Raw genomic sequence first — 13053 nt, forward strand, 5'->3', positions numbered from 1 at the left:
GGGAGTCTACTCCACGTCTGGCACCCCCCACTGTCTTCTGGGAGACATACGGCTCCCAGAAGACAGCAGGGACCAGTGGCATTGCGCAGCGCGAGTCGAACATGCGCAGTAGGGAACCAGGAAGTGAAGCCGCAAGGCTTCACTTCCTGATTCCTTATCAAAAATGGCAGCTGCAGCACCCGAGGCTTCGGGTGCCGACATTGCGGGCGCGCTGGACAGGTAAGTGTCCTTATTTTAAAAGTCAGCAGCTGCAGTATTTGTAGCTGCTAACTTTTAAAAAATATATATATTTTGGCGAACCTCCACTTTAATGATGTGAAACCCCACATTGCTCAAGGGACCAGATATTATCTCTGCTGGCTGAGGGAAATCAAATGTGCAATTTTGTTATTCATGGCAAGCATGGTACTTTTCCAACATTTTACAGATAAGTTCTGCACCCTGCATAGCTTCATGTATAGGTCTGCCAGCTTCCCATTGACTATAGAAAATGGAATAAACCTCTGACTCATTCTGTCTGCATACTCATCAATCCAACATTTGAGTTTTATTTCTATGAAGCTTATATTCTTTTATGGCAAATGTGTAGGCTGCCAGAATGAGTCAGGGTTTTATTTCATTTTATATAAGCATGACACTATAATAGTAATAATAATCTCCTATTTGATTGGCAGATGAAAAGTGGTTTGGATCGGTTTTCTGCCATCGCTTTGTACATGTTGCCTTCAGAGAAAGAAACAACATAAAACAGATCATTCATATTGGCAAAACTTATTGCAACTTTGTTTCCTTCTTCTGGTAAATTCCACATTTACAAATGTCAAAAAGGAAGTTTATCCTGAACGAATGCTTTATGAACAAGACAGAGCTGCAGTACCACATAGGGGGCAGCAGTGTACTGCTCCGTGCGCGCCGCTGTGTGCTCAGTGACCGGGCAAGTTCCCAAGGCTCGCTCCTTATGGCATCCAGTGCGCGCTCCACGCGTTGCACAGCAACCAACCACGTATACACAACAGTGAGCTTCATCCAGCGCTGTGCACACAGGAAGGTGAGATGGGAGATTGTTAGAGAAGTATTATATGGGATTTATACTCTGTATGAGAAATATGCACGATGCATGAGATTTATACACTGTATAGGAGAAGCATACAATCTATATGGGAATTCTACATTATATATAGGTATTATATCATATATATGGGAATTATACATGATATATATAAGAATTATACACTATGGGCCAGATTCACAAAAGAGATACGACATAGTTTCTCTAAAACGCCGTCGTATCTCTCAGAGTATCTATGCGACTGATTCATAGAATCAGTTCCGCATAGATAGCCCTTAGATCTGACAGGTGTAATTGTCTTACACCGTCGGATATTAGGATGCAGTACCTCGGCCACCGCTGGGTGGAGATTGCGTCGTATTCCAGCGTCGGGTATGCAAATTAGCAGTTACGGCGATCCACAACGGTTTTTCCCGTCTTTACGTCGGCGCAAGTCTTAGTTTCACGTCGCAAATTTAGGGCTGCTATTAACATGGTGTAAAATTACTCCACCATGTTAAAGTATGCCCGTCGTTCCCGCGTCGCTTTTGAATTTTTTGTTTTTCTCGGCGTAAGTACGTTACGCACGTCGCGATTCTCAAACACGTCGCGCCGCCGTATTTTGCGCAAAGCACGTCAGGAAAATTGCGAACGGAGCATGCGCAGTACGTCCGGCGCGGGAGCGGGCCTAATTTAAATGGTACCCGCCCCATTTGAATTGGGCGGGCTTGCGCCGGACGTGTTTACGATACACTGCCGCAAGTTTACTGGTAAGTGCTTTGTGGATCGGGCACTAACAGTGTAAACTTGCGGCGGTGTAACGTAAACGGGTTACGTTACACGGCCGCAATTGTACGGGAATCTGGCCATATATATATATATATATATATATATATATATATATATATATATATATATATATATGTATTATATAATATATATGGAAATTCTACACTATATATAGGTATTATATAATATATATATAGGATTTATACACTATATATTGGGAATTCTACATTATATATAGGTATTATATAATATATATGGGAATTCTACACTATGTATAATAATTATATATTATATATGGGAATTCTACATTATATATAGGTATTATATATGGGAATTGCCTAAGCCAATTTTTAGATTTCAGAACTGTCACACTGTGAATGACAATTGCGCGGTAATGCAACACTGTACATAAAGCGGAACAATATTCCCCTCAGCTCCGTGAATGTGGCGTCTTCGAGCTCCCCGCCCAGCCACTGACATCTTTGAGTGGCCAGCTTCTAGGTCTCAATCGCTGGCCGGGCGGGGATGGCATCACTCCCATGCATGTGTGGGAGTTCGCTCGGATTTGGCATTGCCGAATAGTGCGGCTCGCTGTACAGGGCAGACAGGCAGTTAAATAGCTGTGATGCAGGAGAGACAAAGCATGTCTCTTCTACATTAAAATTCCTTGCCTGTCCGCCAATTATTTTCAGTTCCACTGAATTTTTTTGTCATTTTTTGAGACGGATAGAGATTTCTTTTGGTGGTATTTAATCATTTTTTGCTAAATAAACAAAAAAAACTGAACATTTTAAAAAACAAAAAACTATTTGTTTCTCTTACAAAATTTTACAAACAAGTGATTTTTCTTCTTTACTTGTGGGACTGCGTTGATGAGGCTGCACTGATGATGCTGCACTGTTGTGCGCTTACGGGCACTGATGAGGCTCCACTGATGAGGCGGCATGAAGAGGGGACACTGATGAGCATTAAAAAGCTGCACTGATGGGCACTGATGAGGTAGCACTGATGAGGCTCCACTGATGAGGCGGCACTGCTGGGCACTGATAAGCTGCACTGATGAGGGGGCACTGATAAGCTGCAATGATGGGCACTGATAAGCTGCACTGATGAGGGGGCACTGATAAGCTGCAATGATGGGCACTGATAAGCTGCACTGATGAGGGGGCACTGATAAGCTGCAATGATGGGCACTGATAAGCTGCACTGATAAGTGGCCCTGATGAGGCTGCACTGATAACCAGGGCACTGATGGGGCTGCAATGATGATTAAGGCACTGTGTATCAGTGTAAATCCTGTACTCACTGTGTCCCTCACAGATCGGCTTTTCTTTCCTGAAACACTGTGTGAGGAAAGAAGAGCTGATAACTGGAAAATTCAGTCTGTTTACACTGCGACAAGCTGTGATTGGACACAGCTAATAACATGGTAAAGGGCCGCTGTGATTGACCCTTTATCTCAATTTGTTATTCGCTGTGTCCAAGGCACACAGCAGTCACAGAACTGCAGAGCCGTGCTGATAAATGGTGACAGCTCCTGATACAAACTGATACACAGTGCCTTAAAGCGGATGTCCGGCCCAAAAAAAATATTAAAAGCCAGCAGCTACAAATACTGCAGCTGCTGACTTTTAATATTAGGACACTTACCTGTCCTGGAGTCCAGCGCCGTCCGCAGCAGAGGACGAGCGATCGCTCGTCACTCTGCTGCCCCCCCCCGCCATCCACTGTGAGGGAACCAGGAAGTGAAGCGCTCTGGCTTCACTGCCTGGTTCCCTACGGCGCATGCGCTGCGCCCGTCGATTGGCTCCCGCTGTGTGCTGGGAGCCGAGTGTTCCCAGCACACAACGGGGGGGGGGGGGGAGGGGGCGACGGGATATGATGCAATGCCTGTCTTTTGCCCGTGAATGCTGGGCCGGAAGTGGGTGCAAATACCTGTCTTTAGATAGGTATCTGCACCCCCCTCCCCCCTGAAAGGTGTCAAATGTGACACCGGAGGGGGGGGGGGTGTTCCAATCAGCGCGAGTTCCACTTTAGGGTGGAGCTCCGCTTAAATCATCATTGCAGCCTCATCAGTGTCCTGGTTATCAGTGCAGCCCCATCAAGGCCACTTATCAGTGCCCCCTCATCAGTGCCTATCAGTGTAGCCTATCAGTGCCCAGCAGTGCCCCCTTATCAGTGCAGATTATCAGTGCCCCCTTATCAGTGCCCAGCAGTGCCGCCTCATCAGTGGTTAAACAGCACTATGGGAAGCTTGTTGAAAGCCTGCACAGGCTGATGACCTGGCCTCCTAGGAAGTAGGTTGAATGATGCTGGTTATGAGACTGAGGACTTCTAGTTTAAAGAAAAAAAGTTTTGTTGGACTCTTCTCTGGATTGAAGGTGAATATTTTAGCAATATTTCAGAAAAGGCGAGTTTTGTTCTGATCTTTAACAGGCTATTCATTTTTATCCTGTTATTTTTGGATTGAGTTTTGCTTTATCTAAAATACGATCAAGAAGTTTCTGCATGTCAGACTTTTTATATGCGATATTAAATACATAAGGAATGTATTTATAGCTCGGGGGTAATTGACTCTGAAGAGTTGACAATTCAGACATCAGGTCAGCGGAGTGAGCGTGTCCTCCTGCGGAGGTGAAGTGAGGATAATTGTGGCTTAGTAAGGGGCTTTTCTCCCAGCTTGCTGTCCTCAGTAATAGGCAGTGCTGAGAATTATACAAGTGCCCGGCATGAAAACCTGTGCAGCCATTCACAGTAAAAGGTATTCTGCAATTAAATCTGGACAAACCAGGTTGCCTACCTGATTTAAATAACAGTACAGGGCTATGCGACCATCAGCTTGTTAACCACTTAAGCCCCGGACCATTTTGTTGCTAAATGCCCAGGCCAGGTTTTGCGATTCGGCACTGCGTCGCTTTAACAGACAATTGTGCGGTCGTGCGACGTGGCTCCCAAACAAAATTGGCGTCCTTTTTTCCCCACAAATAGAGCTTTCTTTTGGTGGTATTTGATCACCTCTGCGGTTTTTATTTTTTGCGCTATAAACAAAAATAGAGCGACAATTTTGAAAAAAATGCAATATTTTTTACTTTTTGCTATAATAAATATCCCCCAAAAACATATATAAACATTTTTTTCTCCTCAGTTTAGGCCGATACGTATTCTTCTACCTATTTTTGGTAAAAAAAATCGCAATAAGTGTTTATCGATTGGTTTGCGCAAAATTTATAGCGTTTACAAAATAGGGGATAGGGGGTTATTTACGAAAGGCAAATCCACTTTGCACTACAAGTGCAAACTACAAGTGCAAAGTGCACTTGAAATTGCACTGAAAATGCACTGGGAAGTGCAGTCACTGTAAATCTGAGGGGTAGATCTATAATGAGGGGAAATTCTGCTGATTTTATTATCCAATCATGTGCAAGCTAAAATGCTGTTTTTTATTTTCCTTGCATGTCCCCCTCGGATCAACAGCGACTGCACTTCCAAGTGCACTTTCAGTGCAATTTCAAGTGCACTTTGCACTTGTAGTTTACACTTGTAATGCGAAGTGGATTTGCCTTTCGTAAATAACCCCCAGTTTTTTTGCATTTTTATTAATTTTTTTTTTACTACTATTGGCGGCGATCAGCGATTTTTTTCGTGACTGCGACATTATGGCGGACACTTCGGACAATTTTGACACATTTTTGGGACCATTGTCATTTTCATAGCAAAAAATGCATTTAAATTGCATTGTTTATTGTGAAAATGACAGTTGCAGTTTGGGAGTTAACCACAGGGGGCTCTGTAGGAGTTAGGGTTCACTTAGTGTGTGTTTACAACTGTAGGGGGGTGTGGCTGTAGGACTGACGTCATCGATTGAGTTTCCCTATAAAAGGGATCACTCGATCGATGCAGCCGCCACAGTGAAGCACGGGGAAGCCGTGTTTACATACGGCTCTCCTTGTTCTTCAGCTCCGGGGAGCGATCGCGACGGAGCGGCTATAAACGAATAGCCGTGCCGTCGTCCTGGATCGCTCCCCGCGGGAATTCGCCCAACGCACGCAGGGGGGGGGGTGTCCCGATCGGACCCCCGACCCGCTAGAAGGCGGGGACGTATATATACGCCCATCTGCCTGTACGTGCCATTCTGTGGACGTAAATAGGCGTGCGGCGGGCGTTAAGTGGTTAAAAGAACAGGTGCCGATGGTTTTATGGAAAAAAAATGTTTTCTTTTACTTTCTGCTATAAATCATACCCAGTAAATAAAATAAAAAAACAAATTTCTTCATCAATTTAGACCAGTATGTATTCTCCAACATGTTTTTGGTAAACAAAAATCCCAATGAGCGCATATTGATTGGTTTGCGCAAAAGTTATAGCATTTACAAATGATGGCTATATTATGGAATTTTTCTTATTTTTGTAATGGCAGCGGTCAGAGACTTATGCCGCGTACACGATCGTTTTTCAGCATGAAAAAAAACAACGTTTTTAAATACGTCATTTAAAATGATCGTGCGTGGCTTCACATCATTTTTCGGCTTCTAAAAATGTTGTTTTTCGGGTTGTAAAAAATGATCGTGTGTGGGCTAAAACAACGTTTTAAACCCGCGCATGCTCAGAAGCAAGTTATGAGACGGGAGCGCTCGTTCTGGTAAAACTACCATTCATAATAGAGTAAGCACATTCATTACGCTGTAACAGACAAAAAAGCGCGAATCGTCTTTTACTAACAAGGAATCAGCTAAAAGCAGCCCAGAGGCGAATAGAACTTCCCTTCAGAGTGCCGTCATACGTGTTGTACGTCACCGCGCTTTGTTCATAATTTTTCAAAAACGATGGTGTGTGGGCAACGTCGTTTTTAATGATGAAGTTGGAAAAACTTTTTTGGACATGCCGAAAAACGATCGCGTGTACGCAGCATTATAGCGGGATTGCAATATTGCGGCGGACAAATCGGACACTAATGCCACGTACACACAATCGGACATTCCGACAATAAAACTGTGGATTTTTTTCCGACGGAATGTTGTCTCAAACTTGTGTTGCATACACACGGTCACACAAATCTTGTCGGAAATTCCAAACGTCAAGAACACTACGACTAGCCGAGAAAAATGGAGTTCAATGTTTCCGAGCATGCATGAAACTGATTCCGAGCATGCGTAGGATTTATGTTCGTTGGAATTGGCTACAGACGATCATAATTTCCGAAGAACTTTTGTTGTCGGAAAAATTGAGAAGCAGCTCTCAAACATTTGTTGTCGGAAATTCCGACAGCAAATGTCCGATGGAGCCTACACACGATCGGATTTTCCGACAACAAGCTCACATCGACCATTTGTTGTCGGAAATTCTGACCGTGTGTACGCGGCATAAGTGACACTTTTTGGGGACCAGTGACACCAATACAGTAATCAGTGCTATAAATATGCACTGTCCCTGTACTAATGACACTGACAGGGAATGTGGTTAACATCAGGGGCGGTCTAAGGGTTACATGTTTTCCCTGGGAGTGCTTCTTAAGTGTGTTTGAGGTGCTTGTACTGTGAGATGACTAGGATCCATGTTCCTGCTTAGCAGAAACACAGGATCTCTGTCTTCCTTTGTCATAGAACGGCGATCTTCCTTGTTTACATAGGCAGACTGCCGTTCTGCCTGTCTCAGGAACAATCGGCGGGTCCTGGTGGACATTGGGCCCGCCAAACACGCTGATTGGCTTCCTCTGTGTCTACACGTGGCGAGCTTGCGTGCCTTAAACCCGGAAGAGGCGATTATGTACAGGTACGTGATTTTGCTTGTAGAAAACGCTACCCGCAGTATATGTACGTGGGTCGATTGGCAAGTGGTTAAAGTTTATCTAAAACCCAAGAACAAACATTGGCTATTTTACAGTTTACCAGTCCTTAGACTTGGTGGCTGTGTTCGTTTTCCTTCTAAGGGGCAGATCCACAAAGCGAGTACGCCGGCGTATCTACTGATACGCCGGCGTACTTTCAAATTTCCCGCGTCGTATCTCGGTTTTGAATCCTCAAAACAAGATACGACGGCATCTGGGTTAGATCCGACAGGCGTACGTCTTCGTACGCCTTCGGATCTAAGATGCAATTCTTCGGCGTCCACTGGGTGGCGTCGAGTATGCAAATGATCTATTTCCGACGATCCACGAACGTACGAGTGGCCGTCGCATTCTTTCACGTCATCTCTAGTCGGCTTTTTTCGGCGTATAGTTACAGCTGCTGTTTGGTGGCGTACTCAATGTTAAGTATGGCCGTCGTTCCCGCGTATAATTTTTAAAAAAATATTTTGTTTGCGTAAGTCGTCCGTGAATCGGACTGGACGTAATTTACGTCCACGTCAAAACAATGACGTCCTTGCGATTTAGCGCAATGCACGGCGGGAAATTTAGGGACGGCGCCCTTACTCGCCGATTTGAATTAGGCGCCGTAACGCCGCGAGAGATACACTACACCGCCGTAACTTACGGCGCAAATTCTTCCAGGATTCAAACCAAAAAAAGTAAGTTACGTTGGCGTAGCGTATCTTAGATACACTGCGCCGGGGCAGATCTTTGTGGATCTGCCCCTTAGCCTTTTTCCCCTTTATTACATGGTTATCCAGCTAGGAATACACTTCCTGTCAAATGCCGCGTAAACGCGATTGGAATTTTGTGCGTCGGAATTGTCCACACATGATTGGAATTTAAGGACAAATGTTCGATGGGAGCTTGTTGTCGGAAATTCCGACCGTGTGTAGGCTCCATCGGACATTTGCTGTCGGAATTTCTGACAACAAAAAGTTGAGAGCTGTTTCTCAAATTTTCCAACAACAAAATCCGTTCTCGTAAATTCCGATCGTGTGTGGACAATTCCGCCGCACAAAATTCCACGCATGCTCTGAATCAAGTACGAGACGGAAGCGCTCGGTCTGGTAAAACTAGCGTTCGTAATGGAGATAGCACATTCGTCACGCTGTAACGGACTGAAAAGCACGAGGCTGAAAAGCGCGAATCGTCTCTCACCAAACTTCTACTAACACGACTGGTATTGAACTTCCCTTTAATAGTGTCGTCCTACGCGTTGTACGTCAGCGCGTTCTTGGCGTTCGGAATTTCCGACAACATTTGTGCGTCCATGTGTATACAAGACAAGTTTGAGCCAACATTCCGTCGGAAAAAAATCCACGGTTTTGTTGTCGGAATTTCCAATCGTCTGTACGCGGCATTAGGGTGACAAGGCTCACTCACCGTATTGTATTCATAGGGGAGATATGTTGTCACTCTAGGACAGGTGTGCCCAACCTTTTGAAGAGCAAGGGCTACTTAAGCGACTTGGTAATTGGTCGCGGATCACAATATGGGCCCTCCGATCTGCCCTTATGAAAGGGGACAAATACCCGTCTGTTTTTTTTTTTTAGCAGGTCAGATTGGAGGTAGGTGGGTGTAAACGGACATAAGTTTGTTTACATCTACTGCTCCATAGAGGTGAATGGAGAGGCCACTGATCGTGTCAAAGGGGTCTAAGGCTGCTTTCACACTGATGCGCTGTGGTTTACCCACACCGTGGGTGCAGTGCACCTGTGACTTTCCAGCGGGCTAGCTGCCATAGACTTCTGCTTGCCGACCAGTCGCCGCAGTTATACGGCGGCAGGTCGGCTCTGCTGGGCGAGATCACGTAGATCTATGTGATCTCGCCTTTCAGCCAATAGGGGCGCACGCGCGCCCCCCGATCGCCCCTGACGCCGACGCGCTTGCCCGGCGGGCACGATCACCGCCGGGCACCCGCGATCGCTCGTTACAGAGTGAGTAAACACACAGCTCCCGGTCCTGTCAGGGGGAGAAATGACTGATCGTCTGTTCATACAATGTATAAACAGCGATCAGTCATTTCCCCCAGTCAGTCCCACCCCCCCCCCTACAGTTAGAACACACCCAGGGAACATACTTAACCCCTTCCTCGCCCCCTAGTGTTAACCCCTTCACTGCCAGTGGCATTTTTATAGTAATCAATGCATTTTTATAGCACTGATCGCTATAAAAATGCCAATGGTCCCAAAAATGTGTCAAAAGTGTCCGCCATAATGTCGCAGTACCGAAAAAATAATCGCTGATCGCCGCCATTACTAGTAAAAAAAATATTAATAAAAATGCCATAAAACTATCCCCTATTTTGTAAACGCTATAACTTTTGCGCAAACCAATCAATAAAAGCTTATTGAGATTTTTTTTTTTTTACGAAAAATGTGTAGAATACGTATCGGCCTAAACTGAGGAAAAAAATTGTTTTTTATATATTTTTGGGGGATATTTATTATAGCAAAATGTAAAAAATATTAATTTTTTTCAAAATTGACGCTCTATTTTTGTTTATAGTGCAAAAACTAAAAACCGCAGAGGTGATCAAATACCACCAAAAGAAAGCTCTATTTGTGGGGAAAAAAGGACGCTTGCTTCCTCTACCGGCGGCTTTAATTAGAACACTGATGCTCTAAGGTTGGCGGGTTGGAAAACTGCGATCTGGGCCTGCCAAACCACCATCCCAGAGAAGGAGGTCGCGGGCCACATCAGAGGGCTCTGCAGGCCACATGTGGCCCCCGGGCCACTGGTTGGGCATTCCTGCTCTAGGACATGAAGAGTGTTAGGACTACTTAACACCCCCTCCTCTCTTCATCTCTATAACATAAGGGAATTTGGTCTTCAGTCCACAGAAGAGAACTGGGCAGGGCTGATAAAACATCATTGTTATACTATATCTGTGAAGCAGAGATACTCTGTTTCGAGCTAACAGCAGGAAGCTGCAAGTTAACTGGATTTCTGGTAGAGCCAATGTGGGGAAGGTGATCTGTAGTACAGAGAGATAGCTGAGGACAATGGGCCAGATCCACAGCCAGCTGCCGTAACTTAAATATTCCCATTTAAGTTACACCGCCGCAAAATTTCTACCTAAGTGCCCAATCCACAAAGCACTTACCTAGAAATTTTCGGCTGTGTAACTTAAATCTGGCCGGCGCAAGGCGTTCCTATTCAAATGGGGCGAGTCCCATTTAAATTAGGCGCGCTCCCGCGCTGGACGTACTGCGCATGCTCACGACGTCGTTTTCCCGACGTGCTTTGCGCGGTTTTACGTTGTGCCGGGTTTTGAGAATCGCGACGGGCGTAAAAAAAAAAAATACGAGTTGCGGCGGGAAAAATTTTTTTTTAAAAAAAAAAGACGGCGACGCGGGATAGAAGGGTCTACTTTTACAAGGCCTAAACAGTTTAGGCCTTGTAAAAGCAGCCCTAATTTTGCGTTTGCAAACTAATACTTACGGAGAAAAAACGAAGCGTAAAAGCTTCGTGGATCTCCGTAAGTGCTAATTTGCATACCCGACGCGGCATTTCGACGAGAAATGCCCCCAGCGGCGGATGTGGTACTGCATCCTAAGATCCGACAGTGTAAGTCCCTTACACATGACGGATCTTCTGCCTATCTATTGAAAATGATTCTGTGGATCAGTTCCAAAGATAGAAACAGGGATACGACGGCGTATCCCTTTTGTGGATTAGGCCCTATGTAACTGATAACAGTCAGCAGAGGCAGGGAACACATAACCTTATCATCTAACAAGATTTCTGGCAGGATCAACGGATATTTATTTTCACGTATCAAACAGATATACAAAAAAAAAATTGTACAGTATAGTAAACCGGCCAAAAGGGCGAAAACAAGAGAAGACCATCGCCACGGTTTACATATACTGTAAAGGATAGTGACAGTCATGGTTATAACAGCATGGATCCACTTTAAGCTTAATAGTTGTAAAGCTTGTAAAATCTGTCTTCATTTTGTCATCCAGCACTGAAATATTCGTTTATTGTTACATTCCCCCATGATCCCAATCTTCCCCGTGTATGTCACTGTCAGACGGAATTCCCTGTGTCTTCTCCAGCCGCTGCTCCGGCTTGTCATTGTCACCAACATAATTGGCTGTTCACATGTAAAACCATGTAAATGCTCCATAGCCACGCTTTTGTATCAGGACTATCATTCATCATCTTGAAAGGTGAGACATATTATTCTGTCCCATGCAAATGATAAACAGCAGACCTAAAAATCACAATGACACTGCGCAGGGGCAATTATGTGGGGACAAGATGTTTGGTCATCCTTAAAAGAAGCGGAATGCAGAATACTTTAATATTGAAGCATGCAAGATGTATTCTTCTGTATCTAACTACAAGAATGACAGTGGACATGAAATGTTAAAAGACAACTCCGGCCAAACAGAAAGGTATTGAGAGAAGAGCTTCCCAACAGGGGCATAAAGGAAAAAAAAAGCTCACAGAGGTTCTACCCTTTCCCTACAATTCTATTTATTGGTCTGTGTTTCCCCTGGTGAAATGTATCCTAATTTCCTGTTTTGTCTGACACAGTGACACAAAATCTCCCAAAAGGGGATATACAGTAGATAACAGTGGGGTTGATTTACTAAAACTGGTGCATTTAGAATCTGGTGCAACTGTGCATGGTAGCCAGTCAGCTTCTATCTTCAGCTTGTTCAATTAAAGGGGTTATAAAGATTTGTTTTTTTTTCTCACCTTAATGCATCCTATGCATTAAGGTGAAAAAAAACCTGTCAATGACAGCCCCCAGCCCCCCCGTTTTACTTACATGAGCCCGTTCACCTGCTGTGCTTGCCCCCGATGTCCTCTTCCCCTCTTTCTCTTGGCTAGATTGGATGGATTGATGGCAGCACAGCCATTGGCTCAGGCTGCTGTCAATCACATCCAATGACGTGGCGTCCTGGGGGCGGGGCCGACTGATAGAGTCTGCGGCTATAGCCGCCGGCTGTATCACAGGAGCGCGCCCGCAATAACTAACCCCCATGGGCGAGAGCTCCCATGAAGGGGGTTAGTTCTTGCGGGGACGAGCCAAGACAGCAGCCAAGGGACCCCAGAAGACGTGGATCGGGGCCAGTGTGCACATTGGAGGTAAGTATAACATGTTTGTTATTTTTTTTTTAAGTAAAACAAAACCAGGGTGTATCTACCACAAAGCAAAAAAGGCGTTTGCCTGGGGTGGCATTTTTTAGGGGGGTGGCGTCTGTACCGGGATGATGCAGGCATCACCCCAGTATCGGTTTTCAGAGCCGGAGGCTCTGAAGGAGGGATTTGGTGTCTTATAGACCTCAGATCTCTCCATAAAGAGTACCTGTCACTGCCTGTTGCTGTCACAAGGATGTTTACATTCCTT

General features: G+C 45.0%; 1 protein-coding gene across 1 annotated transcript in view; it reads left to right on the forward strand.

Annotated features, from left to right (window-relative positions):
• The first annotated feature begins 975 nt into the window (after positions 1 to 975).
• Positions 976 to 13053, forward strand: part of ARMC3 (armadillo repeat containing 3) — a 112022-nt gene continuing 99944 nt past the window's right edge. The window contains exon 1 of the mRNA XM_040352510.1: positions 976 to 1048. The gene's annotated coding sequence lies outside the window, so the exon portion shown is untranslated. The remainder of the gene's footprint in view (positions 1049 to 13053) is intronic.

The sequence above is a fragment of the Rana temporaria genome, chromosome 5 (genome assembly GCF_905171775.1).
Source record: "Rana temporaria chromosome 5, aRanTem1.1, whole genome shotgun sequence".
Lineage (NCBI taxonomy): Eukaryota > Metazoa > Chordata > Amphibia > Anura > Ranidae > Rana > Rana temporaria.